The following is a 15,980-nucleotide window of genomic DNA, read 5'->3' as shown; positions in this document are numbered from 1 at the left end:
GGGCAGTTTAAACACACAGAAGATACACACAACGTGCCATAGACATATGACACACAATATAGATTAGACACAGGCTCCCCAAGCACAGGATAGATGGAATACACATGTAACACATTGCAGACCCACGGCGCACGTACGCAATACGGTACTGCCATGATACACGTGCACAACACCATATAGACACAGCTGCACATGCACGACACGGTGCAGGCACGCAAATGCAAAGTGGCGCAGGCTGCGGCTCGTACACACCCGACCCCGTACGTGCTCACACACAGACGTACCCGCGCTTCCACCACAGCATACCCCCAGACAGGTGACAGGAGTGCGGCCGCCGGGTGGAGCTCTGTGTCCTGCCCGTTGCTTCTGCATTGGCTCCGGCTGTGCAGCTGGTGGGTTCAAAGCGGGCTGCCTTGGAAGCAATAAGCAGCTGAGGGGAAGTGGAGGTAGGTCAAGGAAAGCTCTTGATCTTGCACAGAAACCTGGAGCTACTTGGTTAGTACCGGCTGGTGCACTAGCACCCCACTCCCCCAGGTCCTCTGGTGTGGCTCCCCACCTGGGGATGCGCAGGGGCCTTCCTGCGGCCCTTCTTCTTGGACCCTCTCCAAGTCCCGCCCCTCTCTGGAGCTATGGCAGCCCTCCCTCCCTCACCCCCCCCCCACGCCCTTGCAGGATGAGCTCATGCCTTGGGGGCGGGGGTGGCACACCACTCAGCGGTGCAATGGGTAGCATTTGGAAAAGCTGCTTGGAGTGTGCATGTGGGACGCTCGCAGGGGATGCCAGGGCCCTGGGGGGCCCGACGTGCTCTGGAGGCTTGCCAGCAGCAACTGGCAGACCTGGGGGATGGCTTGGTCTTTTTATTCTAGAAAGGGGAATTGGGAAGAACGGGGCTTTTCCTGGCTTCCTGAGGCTTCAGTTTTACTCTCTCCAGCTTTAGATACCCATCCATCCATCCATGTCTTTGGATTAGGACCCTCTGCATTCTGGAATCCCCTAATAGAGCATGTGCTAGCCTGGATCTGACTCTATTGGAAGTTAGCCCATAGGTGCTGCTCTTCTTTGAGGACAAAGTCTATGGAGGAAAGAGGGGGCAGGGAAGGAAGGATTGCAGGGCTTGGGGTCCTATCAAGGGAATATCAGTCTCCTCCTTGAGAGGCTCAAGTGATTGTGGGGAAAGGCAGGAAAGGGAAGGGTTAAAGGGACCCTGTCTCCTTTGTGGTTGGACATGGAAACCTCTCTGGGGAAGATAGGGGAAATTGTAACCCCCTAAAAACCCCAGTATGTATTCACCCCCCAAAATCTGGGGAAGACTACGGAAGACATCCCTGTGGCAGAGATTGGTGCAAGTTAGAGGAAAGTTCCAATTAGGATCAGAGGCTGAGGCCCTCAGCAGCTGTGAGATGATAGCAAATTAGGGGACCTCAGAGTGCTCCCCCAAGCCGGCCCACCAACCCAGTGAAGGAGGTTGTTGAAGAGGGAAATGGAAATGGCGGTGGAGACTTGGGGGTGAGGGATGGAATAAGCTGAACAGCCGGGTCTTCAGTCAGCTCAGGTAGCCTCAGAGCCAAACCTGCATTTGCCACCATCTCGCAATTTCCTCCTGTCCACTGGACTGTACCACCTCCTGTAAATATGCAAATATTTCACATCTCTCGTTTGATTGAGTGCTCTCAGCACTCGTCCAGGGTGACTAGGGCAGGTCTTTTCCACTCACCAGCAAGCAGATCCAGAGTGGTGAAGTGCTAGCAGTTCTCAGCTTGAAACTCCCAGCTCAGTGCCCTTTCCGGACTCCCATGTACCGAGGCTTTTTTTTATACTTCTTGACTCTGATTATCTACCTTCTTAAGGGATTTTCTGTAGTGTGTGTGTGTGTATGTGTGTGTGTGTGTGATATTTGGGGGGTTGCATGGAGTAGTAGCAGGTGGGGAAGGAGGTTCCCGCCCCCCCACAATGCTTCTCTCGGCAGGTTTCCCCCAAGAAAGAGCAGCTGAGTCCTTGCATCTTGTGGCAGCTGGTGTGCCCAGCACTGAGCCCGTCGGAGCTGAAGGCAGCCCGGCCCCTTCTCATGGGCAGCACCCACCTGTGCTGAGGTCCTGCAGCGGTGGCTGTGTGAGGTGAGTAATGGATTCCAGGGCAGGGAGTTAGGGATCTCCAAATCCAGGTAAATGCCACCTTTCCACCAGAGCTCCCTAAGTCAAAGTCCCTGCCTGGGCCTCACCAGCCAGGCCTCAGGGCACAGCTCATACTTTCTGGGGGATTGTGCAGCTGCACTTGGTCTCTTGGTTCCCCCATCTCTAATATGGGATTGACAGTCTTGACCTACATCCTGGAGTGAGCAGGAGAAACAACTTAACAGTCATTGCCAAGTCCTTTGCAAATGTCAAGCTCCATCTAAGAGCTTTAGTGTAACACAGACATGCTTCCCATCAAGCTGTCATTTCCTTTCCTCTTGCTTTCCTGATATTGAAGTGGCACTTCAGCCACATGCCCCAAATTCACCAATTGGTTCCTGTAATTTCTACTGCCCCATAACCTTAATTTTACCTTCCTATTCAAAGTGTACCCCCATCCCATCCATCCCAGCTTCTGGGCCTGGCAGGCTTAACTTAAACCTTCCAGAACATGCCCTCTGTCTTACCACCCAACCAGGGAGCATTTCCTCCCCCAGCTCTCCAATGACACTCGAGTCTGTAGCATGTAGTGTAGCCCTTGTTTCTCTGCTGCCTTAACTAATTCTTGCATGGTTTCTGGAGTATTCATCTTGGCAGGTGAACTGGACTGTGTAGGGTCTTCAGGAGTAGGGACCAGATTTCACAGGTCTCTAGTCTCTCTCAAGTGTCTGGCAGTTCCCTAACAGCTTTTCCATTTGGGCCTCTCTCTCTTCCTGTCCACTCCTTTCAGGTTTCTTGGCCTGCCTCTCTGATCATCTACCTGTCTCTTTTCCTCTCAGGCAGCCATGATAGCTTCCTCTGTTGTCGTCTCTGTCTGGCCTTCTGTTGCTATATGCTGAGGTCCAGCTACCTGTATCTTACTGTCCCTCTGTCTCCCTGTCTGGTCTTCTGTCTTTTTGTCAGTTGCTGAGACATCTCTCATACTGCCCAAGTCAAAACCAAACAACCAAAATAAAAGACCCAACAAGAAAAACAAAGAGACCTAAACAAAAAACAAACAAGGAATATGCAATGCAGTTTCCTTTCACACTGAGCCTGTCCTGGGCCTACAGCACAAAGGAAAACTGCAGCTCAGTGGCAGGTGCTTCTGTGATGCCATCTCATGGAGGGGAAGCTCCAGAGTTTTGGCCGTGAAATTGAAGGTATGAAATTACAGCCTTGCCGATATTGATGCATTCAGCTTTCCAGAGATGCTCTGGCAGGGGATCCTCTATAGATCTTGAGCAACAGAAGGTAACTAGAACTGGCTAAAATAAGAAGCAAGCCCCTGGGTCTCTCCTGGGTGTTCCATGACAGCCACAATAATAACTTGTATTTATTGTCTACTGTTGCCAGCACTGTGCTAGGCATTTTACTTGCATGAGACCATTTGATCCTACAGTAACTCTGCAAGGTAGAAATTTTTTCTGATCGTTGCTGTTTTTGTCTGATTATAAAAGTGAGACTAGTTAGGTAGGTATTTTTATCATCACTGTTTTACCCATGAGGAGATAGAGGTTGAGAGGGGCTAAGGTGCTTGCGTGTAACTGGACACATGTTGTGACTTTGGGAAGAAAGACACTTCTGGAGGGTTTCTCAGCATCCCAGATAATTTTGGTACCCTCCGGTGCTCACACACAAACACTCTCACAAGCACATACTCATACCCTTGTACGTTCACACGATCATATCTACCTCCTTGACTCACACTCACTGTTCACACTGGACACATTCATAGTGATGATCACTCTCACCCCCTCGCCCTCACACACCGTCATATTTCTGAACACACTATATACAGGTACATTCATACTGACACACGCTGATACATATTCACGTCTCTATATTCACAGTTCCGTACTGACACACACCCACACTTATCATACACCCACCCTCACGTTCTCACACACTCTTTACGTTCCTTCTTATGTTCTCACACTCTCCCAGTCATACCTATACAATCCCATCCACTCAGATGATGCAGTCACCTGTAACCCTCCCTCAAATTCCTACACAATTACACACACTCCGTATGCAGACATAGGTTGACTTTCCCCTGCCTGTTTCTCACGTGGTCATACACACGCTCAATTTCATACACTCCAACACATTTGCACTGACACCACTATTTCCTCCTCATAGTTACATGTTTACACAGCTCGCAAGTCATGGACACACATGTGTGCATACATGTTCATATGTTCACATTTATACATGCTCACACCATAAATGCAATCTCACCCATTTAAATTCTTCTATCTTTGTACACTCTGAATTACACCCTTCCACTCATATATTCAGCACTGATACAATCACTCTAACCGTGTCACATTCACACGTAATCACACTTACCCATGGCAACACTCATTTTGACACAGATTCACAATAGTACTAATAATGACCCACGCTGTCACGTACACATCCATGTGATACTTTCCCAAACTCTTATACATACCCCCGCACTGATATTATCACATTCACACACTTTCTTGCTTCACACACACACACACACACACACACACACTGTAACACACCCAAGTACAGGCAGTAGTTCATAGTCACAGCTGTCACTTTTTCCCCCTATTTGCCACTAGTTCTCACCTCTGGTTAAAAGGAAGAGTGTTGCTCTCAGCCAGGTGCCAGTGGGACTGGATCTTTCTAGTAGAAAGGAGTGAGATTTATGTCTAGGATTAAAAAGAAGCTGCTCAAACCCTCAGGTCAAGTTTTACATCCTTTCACCATAGTTTCCTTTTGCAGAAATCACCTCTAATAGGCAGAACCTTAGCCACTCCTTTCCAGAGAGGTTAGGGTTTCAATGGTTTGTTTATCTTTTGGAAGTTTATGGCTTAACTTGCCACCTCATTTCTCTCCCAAGGGCAGGGGGAGGTGAAGCATGCGTTTCTTTATGCACTCATAATGGTTTCCTGTGTGAAAGTGTGTGTCGTTGATTTTATGTTTATGATCTGGAATTGCCTGCTGATTAGACACGTGGAAAGGGCAGTCCTGCTTCCAGCAGGTACCTCTCATCCAGCCAGGTCTACCCTTCCCCTGTTAACCCTGGACCATGGTATTCAAGAAAGAGAAAGAAAAGGTCAATGAGCTAGCTGGATGATAAAACACATTCCTATTGTGAGTGTGCATGAGCACATATAGACCCCACTGGAATTTCAACAGCTGTTACTAACAAGTTAACAGAGGAGATTTCTCAGTAGGCGTGGGTAAAGACAAGCTGAAGAAACTTCCTTGCACTCCAGACAGACTGTAGATTTCCCTGCAGAGGGTGAAAAAAAAACCCAGGAGTGAACCAATAGATCAGGAGCCTGGTGCCAGGGCCATGTGCCACCCTAGTCCACAAGAGCACCTTGTAGGAGTCTCCGTAGTCCATGGCTGCCCCTGCTGGAGTCTCCCTGGAGTAAAAACACTTCAAAATATGACCAAGCTGCCATTGGATATGGGTTCCAGCACACCATGGGGAAGAGCCTATACTCTGGGATAACACTTCTCCAGCCCACCCCATGTACACCCATCATTAGATCGAGAACTTCTTTGATAGCTGAGACTACACCACCTTACTTATCTTGGATGCTCAGTGCCTAACACAGTGCCGGGCCCAGGGCAGCTACTTGAGAAACTCGATTAAGAAACTAAATGGGGTGGGTGGGCAGCAACATGTGGTCAGGACACATCCAGTGCCTCTCTCCTTCAATTCCAGGACCTTCTGTGGGCCACACATAGTACAAGGCCCAGAGGGAAATTCAAATGTGCGAGAGGCACAGACTCTGCCCCTGAGGTAATTTCATTTGAATGGGAAAGATGAAGTCGCCATGAAACCGTAGTACAAGGCAGCAGTCTTGAAGTTTGGGGTCAGCGGAATCTTCATCATGTAATCCAGTGGTCTTCAGGCTCCAAAAGGCCTTGAGGGCCCATGAGTGGTTGGAAACAGCAGTCAGGATTTAGGGAGGACACTTCCCAAAGCAAACTGCCTCATAGACATCTTGCTTAGCACAGGAAAGATGGGTCGTCTTTCTAGAAGATTGTGTAACAAAGTGCTTTGTCACTGGGCATAAGGCAGAGGAATAAAAGTGAGTGTTTAGACCTTAATGGAAATATTGTACTTAATTAAGATTTAGCCACCACTTCCACCAGGAGACAGCTTTAGGGAAATAGCTCGGCAAATTTACATTTGATCGTTTCTGCCGATATGCTGAGACTCATCGAAAGCAATTTATAAAACTGACAGTACTGGCTGAATTTTAGGAGGGACAAAATGCACCTCCTTGAATTCACTTGAATACAGTGAGGAGCGCTAAGTAAGGAGACCCACCCCTTGCATGTATATGGTATTTTCTACTTCTCAAAATATTTAATAACCCCTTCATCTGTTATGATAGAAGCATTAGGAGCACCAACTCTGGAATCAGCTGGACCAGCATTTGAATGCCAATTTGGCCGCTTCCTAGCCATGTAACCTTGTTTGAGTCAATTACTTATCCTCAGGTCTCAGTTTCCTCATCTGTAAAATGGGCACGACACCAATACCTCATTGAGTTGTTATGGGGATGAATTGAGACACTGTATGAAAGCGTTTAGCACAATGTCTGGACTATAGTCAGTGCTCAACAAAAATGGTAGATCTTATTGTTATCCTTACCACAGCCCTTGGAAGGAGGTGCTCTCAAAGGGGCAGAACCCTGCGGTAACAGAGAAACAGTATGGTTCCTTGCTGCCAAAGACCCGATTTTCACAGGACTTGTTGCGTGCTTTCCTTTAAGTCTTTATGTCTGCTTAATCACAGGCTAGGGGTCAATGCTCATTTCCACTTAAGAAGACGAGTGAAAAATAAAATTAACCCATGTGAGTTTCCTCATTTCCTGTGACATTTTTAGACATGCTTATTTGGCCACTGTAGCAATGTTTCATGTTCATTTCAATGTCCCCTCTAGTCCTACAGCTTTTCCCTTGAAATCGTGAAGCCCTCAGTAATGTCACCTTCATATGCTGGTACAGAAACCTGGGAGAGGAGGAATGGAAAAGACTTCTGATGCTGGTGGAGCCAGAGGTCTGGTCTCTAACCACAGGCACTCCTCTGCCCTTGATTCTCATGCTGAAATGTCTGTGTTGTGGGCAGGGGGTCTGTTCATTTCCAGGCTTTGGTCCCAGACAGCAGAGTGGAGGCACGGTTCACTCACTTCAAAGCCCTAAGAGCATTTGTGTCCATGCAAAAGCTGTGAGTAACTGAGACCTCATCATATGACATAAAACTGTAATGTGATTGAGGAAGCATAAATAAGAGCATGGCTTTGGAGTCACACAGACATGAGATTGTATAGTTTTGTTTTTCTTTTCCATTATGGTTTATTACCAGATATTGAATATAGTTCCCTGTGCTATACAATAGGACCTTGTTGTTTATCCATTCTGTATATAATAGTTTGCATCTGCTAATCCCAACCTCCCAGTCCTCACTCCCGCCCCCTCCCCCGGCAACTACAAGTCTGTTCTCTAGGTCTGTGAGTCTGTTTCTGTTTGGTGGATAGGTTCATTTCTGTCATATTTTATTAATAGATTCTACATATAAGAGGTATCATATGGTATTTGTCTTTGAGATTGTCTAGTCTTACTCTGTGACCTTGGCGAGTGAACTGATGTTTCTGAATGTCAGTTTCACCTGTAAAATGGAAGTAATACAAGTGGTTTTGCAAGTTATGTGAACTTGTACATGAGTAACTTTTAGCAGAGTGCCTGGAACATAATCAAATCTCAATGAATGGTGGTGACTTTTTTTATGGCCTGTGAAGTCTGTGGCAGTAATTGTAAACATCATCTGTGGGGTAAAAAATCTTAAATTACTTCAAAGCATTTCTCACATGTGGATCATTTGATCCTCACAACCTGTTGGTGAGGTAGTCACCTTTTGCATGTGAGGAGGTAGATTCAGAGCGACCAAGGGATGTACTCAAGTTTATGAAGCTCATTAGCAGTGCTGGGCTGAGAAGGCACTAGTCTAGGCTGAATATTTGCATCTTTGTTTGACAAAGTCTTTGGGGCAACAGTTGGCAAATATGAGCTGTTTGAACTGAGCATAATCCTTCCTGTGAAAAAATGTCTAAATGCTACTAGCTACAGTTTAGCTGCTCGCCAAACCACACGGAGTTTCTCTCTGTGTCTTGTGTGATGCCCAGCATGTTGCAAAATTGCGATAAATGTGACATCATAAGAGGACCCTTTGCAACAAGGCTGAGTGATATATGGCCACGGTGGTACCATTTACCACCAAAAGGAAAATCTTTCTTGAGGCACGCTGTGTGGTTTTGTTCACGCTGCTCAAGGAGTACCAAATGTCCAGAGCCTGGAAATTCTTGAAACATTCTGAAACACACCAGCAGACCTCTGGTGCCACTTGGCCATTTCTCTTCTGACCTGAAAATGACAAGGCGTCAACTTTAGTGAACTCTAGGGAAAGGATAGGAGGACAAAAAGATAAGAGCATTTTTGACCTCTCTGTGACATTTGCCTCATAGCCATATTCATCTTGAAATACATTTCTCTTGGTTTCTATGATGTCATAGAGCCAGTTCCTCTACTTTAAGCATATTTCTCGAGGATCCCTGGTTCCTCTTCCAGCCCCGAGATGTTGGTGTTCCCCCGAGGTTTTTCCTCCTCTCTTATTCTATACTCTTCCTGGGCAATTGCACCTACTCCCATGCTGATGGTCTCCAGATTAATATTTTCAGCCCACGTGTCCTGCTCTCCACTGAACCATTCCATAATGCCAAATAAACATGTTAGAACTGCTGCTACGTTTATATTTGTCTTAATTTTGCTTTCTCTATTGAGAGGAAAAGATATAGCTAGGGAGAGATATTTTTTCCCCGCCACATGTGAATTGATGTTTCCTTCAGCTTTTTATTATTTGCTATGTAATAAAGACAGGGTGCTTAGATATTTGTTTTGCTTCCTACTAGATATTCCTAGTTTAATTTTTACCGAGCTATCCATTGTGTCACTGTGTTTGTCCTCTCTTCTTTGTATGTGGACTTATACAAAAGTTACATATTCGAGGACCATTTGCAGATATTTAGTCTTTGTAGAATGTTTATGTTTGTTGGTAGAGCCTTTATAAAAGTTTAGACAAATTTTCTATAAAACTGATAAGGGCTGTCCTATTGGCCAAAACCAGAATAACGTGTTATTATTCTCTTGGGAATATGATTATTACTGGTGGCCCAGTGGCTGCTCATTTAAGGGGCCTCCCGCATAATCATATTTGTTATCAGCATACCAACTTCATTAGCTTTTTTATTAATCACCATTCTAAGCTAGTTGTTTACTCTTGTTTCCACAAAAACCAGAAACTGAGGCACAATTCTGTCTGGAATCCTGAACAAAAACTAAAGGCTACACTAGGGATGTAATGTACAGCATGGTGACTATAGTTAATAATACTGTGTTGTATACTTGAAATTTGCTAAGAGAGTGGATCTTAAGTGTTTTCAACATATCAAAAAGCAAAAACAAAGCAAAAAAGTGATGGATGTATTAATTAACGTGATTGTATTTCACGTTACACAATTGTATGTTAATTGGTATATGTATACTATTTCACATTGTATACATATACCAAACCATTAATCGCACTGTATACCTTAAATATGTACATTTTATTTTTGTCAGTTATCCTTCAGTAAAGCTGGAAAAACCCCTAAAGGATAAAAAAAAATATCAGCCCTCCCACATTCCTCTGGGCCTCTTGGGATAGAAATATATTTCTACCCAGATTTCCATTTGGGGTGCTGAGACCAGTTAATCATACCAGGCCTAGCATCCCTGCCATCTTTGGCCAATGTCCAAAATAGAGACCCCTCTTGAAACCTCTCTTTTCCTGTCTTTCTATTCCCATACTGCCTGTGCTTCCTCTCCCGTGGCTCGTTTTCTGAGAGTTGTCTCTTTTCAAAATTATTCCCATGTTTCTACATGGAACATCCCACTCCATGGGGAAAAAATCCCCCAAGTCTTCTTCAACCTGCTGTATCTGCTACACTGTCACCCAAATAATAGTTCTGAAATGCAAAGCTAATCATGCCATTCCACTGTTTGAAATCTCTTTATCTAGACAGGAAGAGTCCAAACCCCAAAGAAAGGCATACGAGATCCTTCTTAATTTGACCTCCACTGGTCTTATTTTTCGCATCCCTCTTCTTTGCTACGGTCACACCAAGTTGCCTGTACTTTCTCTAATACACCACATTGTCTCTACTCTCCTCTCGGCCTTAGCACGTGTTGTTCCTTGTGCCTGAAACGTGACCTCCCCATGGTTTGGTTATTTGTTCTTCCTAATTCAGCTCAAGTGTACTTCCTCTGTGAAGCTTCCTTCTTCAGGCTGCTGGGAGCCCCTCTCTTGTCCTTCAGTAGCAACCTGTTGTCATCTTTGGCCTGAGTTGTCATGGCCAACACCCATTATACTTTGTCTCCTTGAGGGTGGGGACTGTAACTTGTTCATCTCTTGCCCTAGACCCTGGTGAGTTCCTCCTTACCCTTCAGTACCTTGCTCAAGTGTAATGCCCTCTGATGCCTCTGGGGAGTATTAGCTACCCTTCCTACAATGGCCTTCCAAAGCATCCCCTGCCTTCCTGGGCACATACTAGACACTGTGTAAATGCTGAATGAAATATTGAATTTATTTATGAAGATTTAGTGATTATCTGAAGATCACAGAACAATCCAGGAGTGGAGCTAGAATTAGCCATTCTTCTTTGGTTGGAGACAATTCTTTTGGGTTTATAAAAAGACCTAACCATAAATCAACTCCAAAAATTAAAATTGCGGAGCAAGATGCACCTTAGTTATTAACTGTAACATGAAAGGAAGTAGTTTCTTTTTCCAAGTGTTATGTTCTTAATACATTTCCCCAAAAGAAGTCTGTTCTGCCCATATATGACTTCAGTTCTGGAAAATGCTTTGTGTCACCCATACTGATCCCTTCCGTAGTTCACCAGAAGCCAGTGTTCTGGCTTTTGAAAGTCTCATACATGTTACTTTCTTCCAGAGGTTTAAGATCTGTTCTTTTTCTTACATAGCACCAGCATCACTTAGTTCAGCAGAAACAGGGGCCTAAGGCTAAGAAACGTAATCTAGCATGCTTGGAGTATTTGTTTGCTAGAACATAATGTATTACACCAACCTAGTGCTTTCCTACTCATCCTTCAATACCCTGCTGAAGTACTATATCTCTGATCTCTTTGAGAACCTCAGTTACCTTTCTGCTGTGTCCTTCCAAAGCATTCTGTGCCCACCTGGGTGCATCCATTGTATTCCCTATTGTATGTATGCCTGTCTACCATCCTCATTTAACTGTGAGCTCTTTGAAGCCAGGGACTGGTCTTCATTCACCTCTCTTTGTATACCCCCTGTACCTGACACAGTACCTGGCACATACGAATGTTGATGGCATGGAGATGAAAGGCAGGACAATGATGTTCTTTGGAACATCCACATCAAACACTTTCCTCATATGGGGAGGTATGATTACTGGCACTGATTTCTCATCCAATAGGATAGCAGTCAGTGAAGGAGAGTCTTCCCTTCTTCTGAACTGCTGCAGTCCCTCTTTTTGTAGCACCCTTCAGTTTGTAATACACATGCCCTTGTTCTGTAGTTATATTTTTATTTTATTGTATTTAATATACATTTTATATACAGTATGCAGCCAGAGATGAAACCCACTGCTCAAGTCTATAATGTCCCTCAGAGCTGGGCATTTATTTATCTCTTTACTCCCAGCACCTTACCATTAAAGGGGAGTAGGTCTCTGCTTTGGTCTTAGGATTCTTTGAAATGAAACTCAGCTAACATTCCACAAGAAGAAGGCATGTAACTGGTTTCTTTTCCTATAAAAAGCAATGTTAGGCTGACCTAAGATCTCCTCTTTTCCTCTCTTTATACAGCTGTGTAACCTATAGACCCTCATAATTAAGCTGGCCAGAAGAGTATAGGGCATGTCTAAGAGACCTGCAGAAGGCCACCAAAGCTGCCATGATTGTGAGTGCAGCGAATGTATTAGGCTCAATCTCTTTTTTGTTTTTTTGCCACACTGCACGGCTTGTAGGATCTTAGTTCCCTGACCAGGGATTGAACCCCTGGCCCTCTGCAGTGAGAGCACAGAGTCTTAACCACTGGACCGCCAGGGAATTACCCTAGGCTCAATCTTAAAGGAGAACGAACACTCTGAGATGACCATTGCTTGATACAGAATTATAATGGAGTTATATATATTTATTATAAACACCCAACTTTCCTTCCCTCTTTCTTCCCCAAATGTTTGTCAAGATGTGTTCTAGGCCACAGTCCCGCCTCCACAGGAGTCATTGGGAACTCAGGCCTGCTGACTCGAGTTCCTTGCAACAAACCCTGCTTCTGCTTTATCTGCAATTTTCCTACCGGGCTATCACGTCCTTCCTTTGAAGTGAGGGCTGGGCCCTGTGCTCTCAGCCTGGGGGCTTCTCTGGGCTCCAGAAAGACTTAGGTACCTGGCAGCCTTCTCTTTGTGTGTGCGCTGGGGCAGCATAGCTGATCGAGTGCTGGAGGAGGGATCTGCTGCATGTCATGAGCCACATCTTATAGAAGTGGACAGTGGCAGCTGAGTAATGGGCAGCAAGGAGAATGAATTACTCGGTGGATCTGACAGCTCGTAAGTGAAGAACTTACCTGGTACAGGAAAGCCATAGGGAAGCCAGCATGCTCGATTGTGAGGTCATCCTTCGGGCTTTTGGTTTCTAGAGGAATTTCATTGGGTGGATTACGATCTTTTCTTAGACCCATGGACAGTCTTTTTTTTAAGACAAAAATAATCCTCTTTGGTGGCAGTAAGAGGTGGGGGTGGGAGATGGGGAATTCCTGCAACTAAGGCTATGGCCAGCTGGATGTTTACCCCTATCATTTGTGAAGTGGGATAGATGGAAATTGGGCCTGGTCATGTCCCGTTCTTCCTTCAGCATTTGAGGGAAGCCCTTTGTTTTTAATAGATAGTATTTCCTCTTCCTTAACCATAGCCCCCAAATAAGATGCTGAGACACATGCTCAGCTCTTTTGTGAACTTAGGTTAAGGGGCAAAAGCTTGAAGAAGAGTTGCTGCATTTTACACTAGCTCAAATTCTTTGACCTCCAGTTCTGGCAGATGTCTTTTTTTTGCAGGGAGGGGGTAGCATATGAGCTTTGCTAAAATGTTCTAAACTCCTAGTTTAGAAATATGTAATGCTAAGATCTCAGTTGGCCCCATGTAACTCTTCTCTTCAAATATTCAGTGGGCACCTTCCCTGTAGAAGGCCGATTTGGGTGTAGAACATTGAGAATAGAGCAAGTTCCTAAGACCATAAGCCATAAGGTGCATGTTCGAAAACAATGTCCAGACATCTCTCTGGTATACAAGAAGCCCTAGCAACTTTGGGAATTGAATTTTTAGGCTTGAGTTTGAAGGAATTTGTGGTTCTTTTGCCGTAGTGGATCAGGGAAGGGTATAATTATCACCCATGCATAGTAACAGCGAGCAGCTAGAACCCCAGAGACTCGAGATGTTGGTTTACCATATCCTGTTCACTTGGGCTGCTAGTCTGCATCTAATTTTTTCCATCTGACTGCTTCCAAAGATACTACATTCTCTTTTGAGAACTAGGAAATGTTTTATTACTAGGTTTTGCTTCCCTTTTCTATTTTCCACACGTTTATTTGAGGCATCTTTTATTTTCTTTAACACTTACAAAAATTTCTACCTCTGTTCTTTATGCATCTTATTTTCTCTTCTTAGAAGCATCAGTGTTGGAAATGAAAAGTTGAAGCCTGTAATAATGCATCAGTTTGCAAATATAAACACAGGTCAGATGATTATTAGCATTTTCTTGGCATTAGCTCATGCAGCATGCACAATACATTTAGAAGCTTAAGAAGTCATTTGAATAGGAACTATTTGCCCCCTATAATATATGCAGTATATGAAGTCTGGATGCTGGGGTATACCTATCGATTTCCTTATTTGCAACCTATTATTGAAATTTGCAACTATAATATGCTGGCTTATTGGATTTCATTACTGTGAAGTTCCTGCTACAAACAGTGGAAGTCACTCATCACAGAGAACAGGACTACAGCAGAACCGACCTCATTTGCTTGCGTGTGTGAGAGAGAGCATGAATGTATTCTGTGTGACCATGCCTTGTATGTGTGTCAGTAGTGAGCTATCTTTTGCAGGATCTAAGATTGAAATGAGGCGGCTGTAAAAAGAGCTAGTGCCTCCCTTACTTGTCCGGCTGCTTTTGCAAATCTGCCTAACAAGTAGCTCAGCAACTCCTGATCAAATGATCTTCGAAATGGCTTCCCTCCATTACACGCTGTAATGGTATCTCCCAGGCCAGGCTTTCTGAAACAGCACACCCCTGTCTCTGATAGCAGAGTTCCCTTGGTGAGTGCCCCAGAACAGACAAGCCCCAAAACAAGGCCATCTAAGAATTGGTCCTACCAGCCAACGAATCCTCTCGGAGTTCTGTCAGTAAATCTCCTAGCCTTGGGTCTTTGGATGAGACAAGCAGTTGAAGTCGGTAAGTACCAGCCTGAAGTGGGTTGAAATGAAAAAGCTAGAGCTGTCATATGAATATTCGGGGAGGATGAAAGTGCATATATGAAGAGAGAGAATGTGTGTGTGTTTGTGGGTTTACTTGGATCCATATTGTAATGGTGTCATGGGAGGGGAATTGAGGAGAGTTCGAGATTCTGGTCTCAGTTCTTTCAGTTATTTTGTGACCCTGGGGAAGTCACTTAACCTCTATGCCTTGTTAATTTCTCACGTGGAAAATGGGGAGGGTGCTCCCTTCTTCACAAGTTGGTGTCCGGCTCAAATAAGAGCAAGACCTCAAATAAGCTCCTGGACATTATGAAGTCATGTAGTTAAAAATGAGGTGTCGATAATCCAACGGTAGCTGGCGTCTACATGATGCCCAGTTGCTTGGCAGTTAGACTAGTGCCAAAATTTCCAAACACCTTCTTAGCTCAGACCTGCTTGGAGTAGGCATATAGGCTTATTCAACACCAAGAAAAACTTACTCAGAGCTTCAACAAAGGCATAGAACTTAGAGAGTTCCATTTCATTCCCTCACGTGTGTATTTAATGCCTCCTGGGAACAAGGCACTGTACTAGGCAGTTTGAAAGAATTATGGTTATGGCTGAGGGGTTCTTACCCTCAATGAGCTTATGATCTAGTGAGGGGAATGACATGTTTCATGACTATGTGCAATTTGAGACAAGATGGTGGCAATGCTAAGTTGGGCCCATCTGGCTGACTATTGTTAGGGGTCGGGCTCTTGTCCACCTTTTCTGGGAATGGGAGTGTGGGTTTAGGGCTGCTGAGGGACCCAGACCTGGCTCCTTCTCCTCCCTATAAAATGAGCCCTTTCTCTCTTCTTTGGCATCTTAGCATATTATGGGAAATAATGTCTGAAAAGTTGCTAGAAATCTTCAGATACAAGTTGCTGTAAAAATGTAAAGCAAGGTATAAACATTCTTTCAAATGATAATACATTGTCCCCTTTGTAGAAGGCTAGATGATTTTTTTCCTTTTTTCTTTTTTTCTTCTTTTTTGGCAATTGAAAACAGTTCACTACATCTTCTTACACTGTCAGTCATAAGTGTCTGGCTGGTTGGTTCAGTTGCTAAGAATGTGTCCAAGATAAAGTGAGTTTAGTATCAGCATAGGATAGTTAGCAAAGCATCATTTGTTTCCCCATCACAGTTTATCCCGGGAAGCTCAGCTAGCCATCTTGAAAATGTCTGCTTCTGTTTACAAG

At 44.6% G+C, this 15,980-nt stretch overlaps 1 protein-coding gene across 7 annotated transcripts in view; it reads left to right on the top strand.

Moving 5' to 3' along the window:
- The window catches only part of PAK3 (p21 (RAC1) activated kinase 3), a 117,980-nt gene that overhangs the window by 4,351 nt on the left and 97,649 nt on the right, over nucleotides 1–15,980 (top strand). For 6 of the 7 annotated variants that reach the window (XM_060088104.1, XM_060088102.1, XM_060088099.1 and 3 more), the window contains one exon: nucleotides 1,967–2,114. The exons of the other annotated variant lie outside the window; for it this stretch is intronic. The gene's annotated coding sequence lies outside the window, so the exon portion shown is untranslated. The remainder of the gene's footprint in view (nucleotides 1–1,966; nucleotides 2,115–15,980) is intronic. 7 annotated transcript variants of the gene reach the window in all.

The sequence above is a fragment of the Mesoplodon densirostris genome, chromosome X (genome assembly GCF_025265405.1).
Source record: "Mesoplodon densirostris isolate mMesDen1 chromosome X, mMesDen1 primary haplotype, whole genome shotgun sequence".
NCBI classification, from domain to species: Eukaryota; Metazoa; Chordata; class Mammalia; order Artiodactyla; family Ziphiidae; genus Mesoplodon; species Mesoplodon densirostris.
Note: the sequence above shows the minus strand (reverse complement) of the source record. Positions and strands in the feature narration are given on the sequence as shown.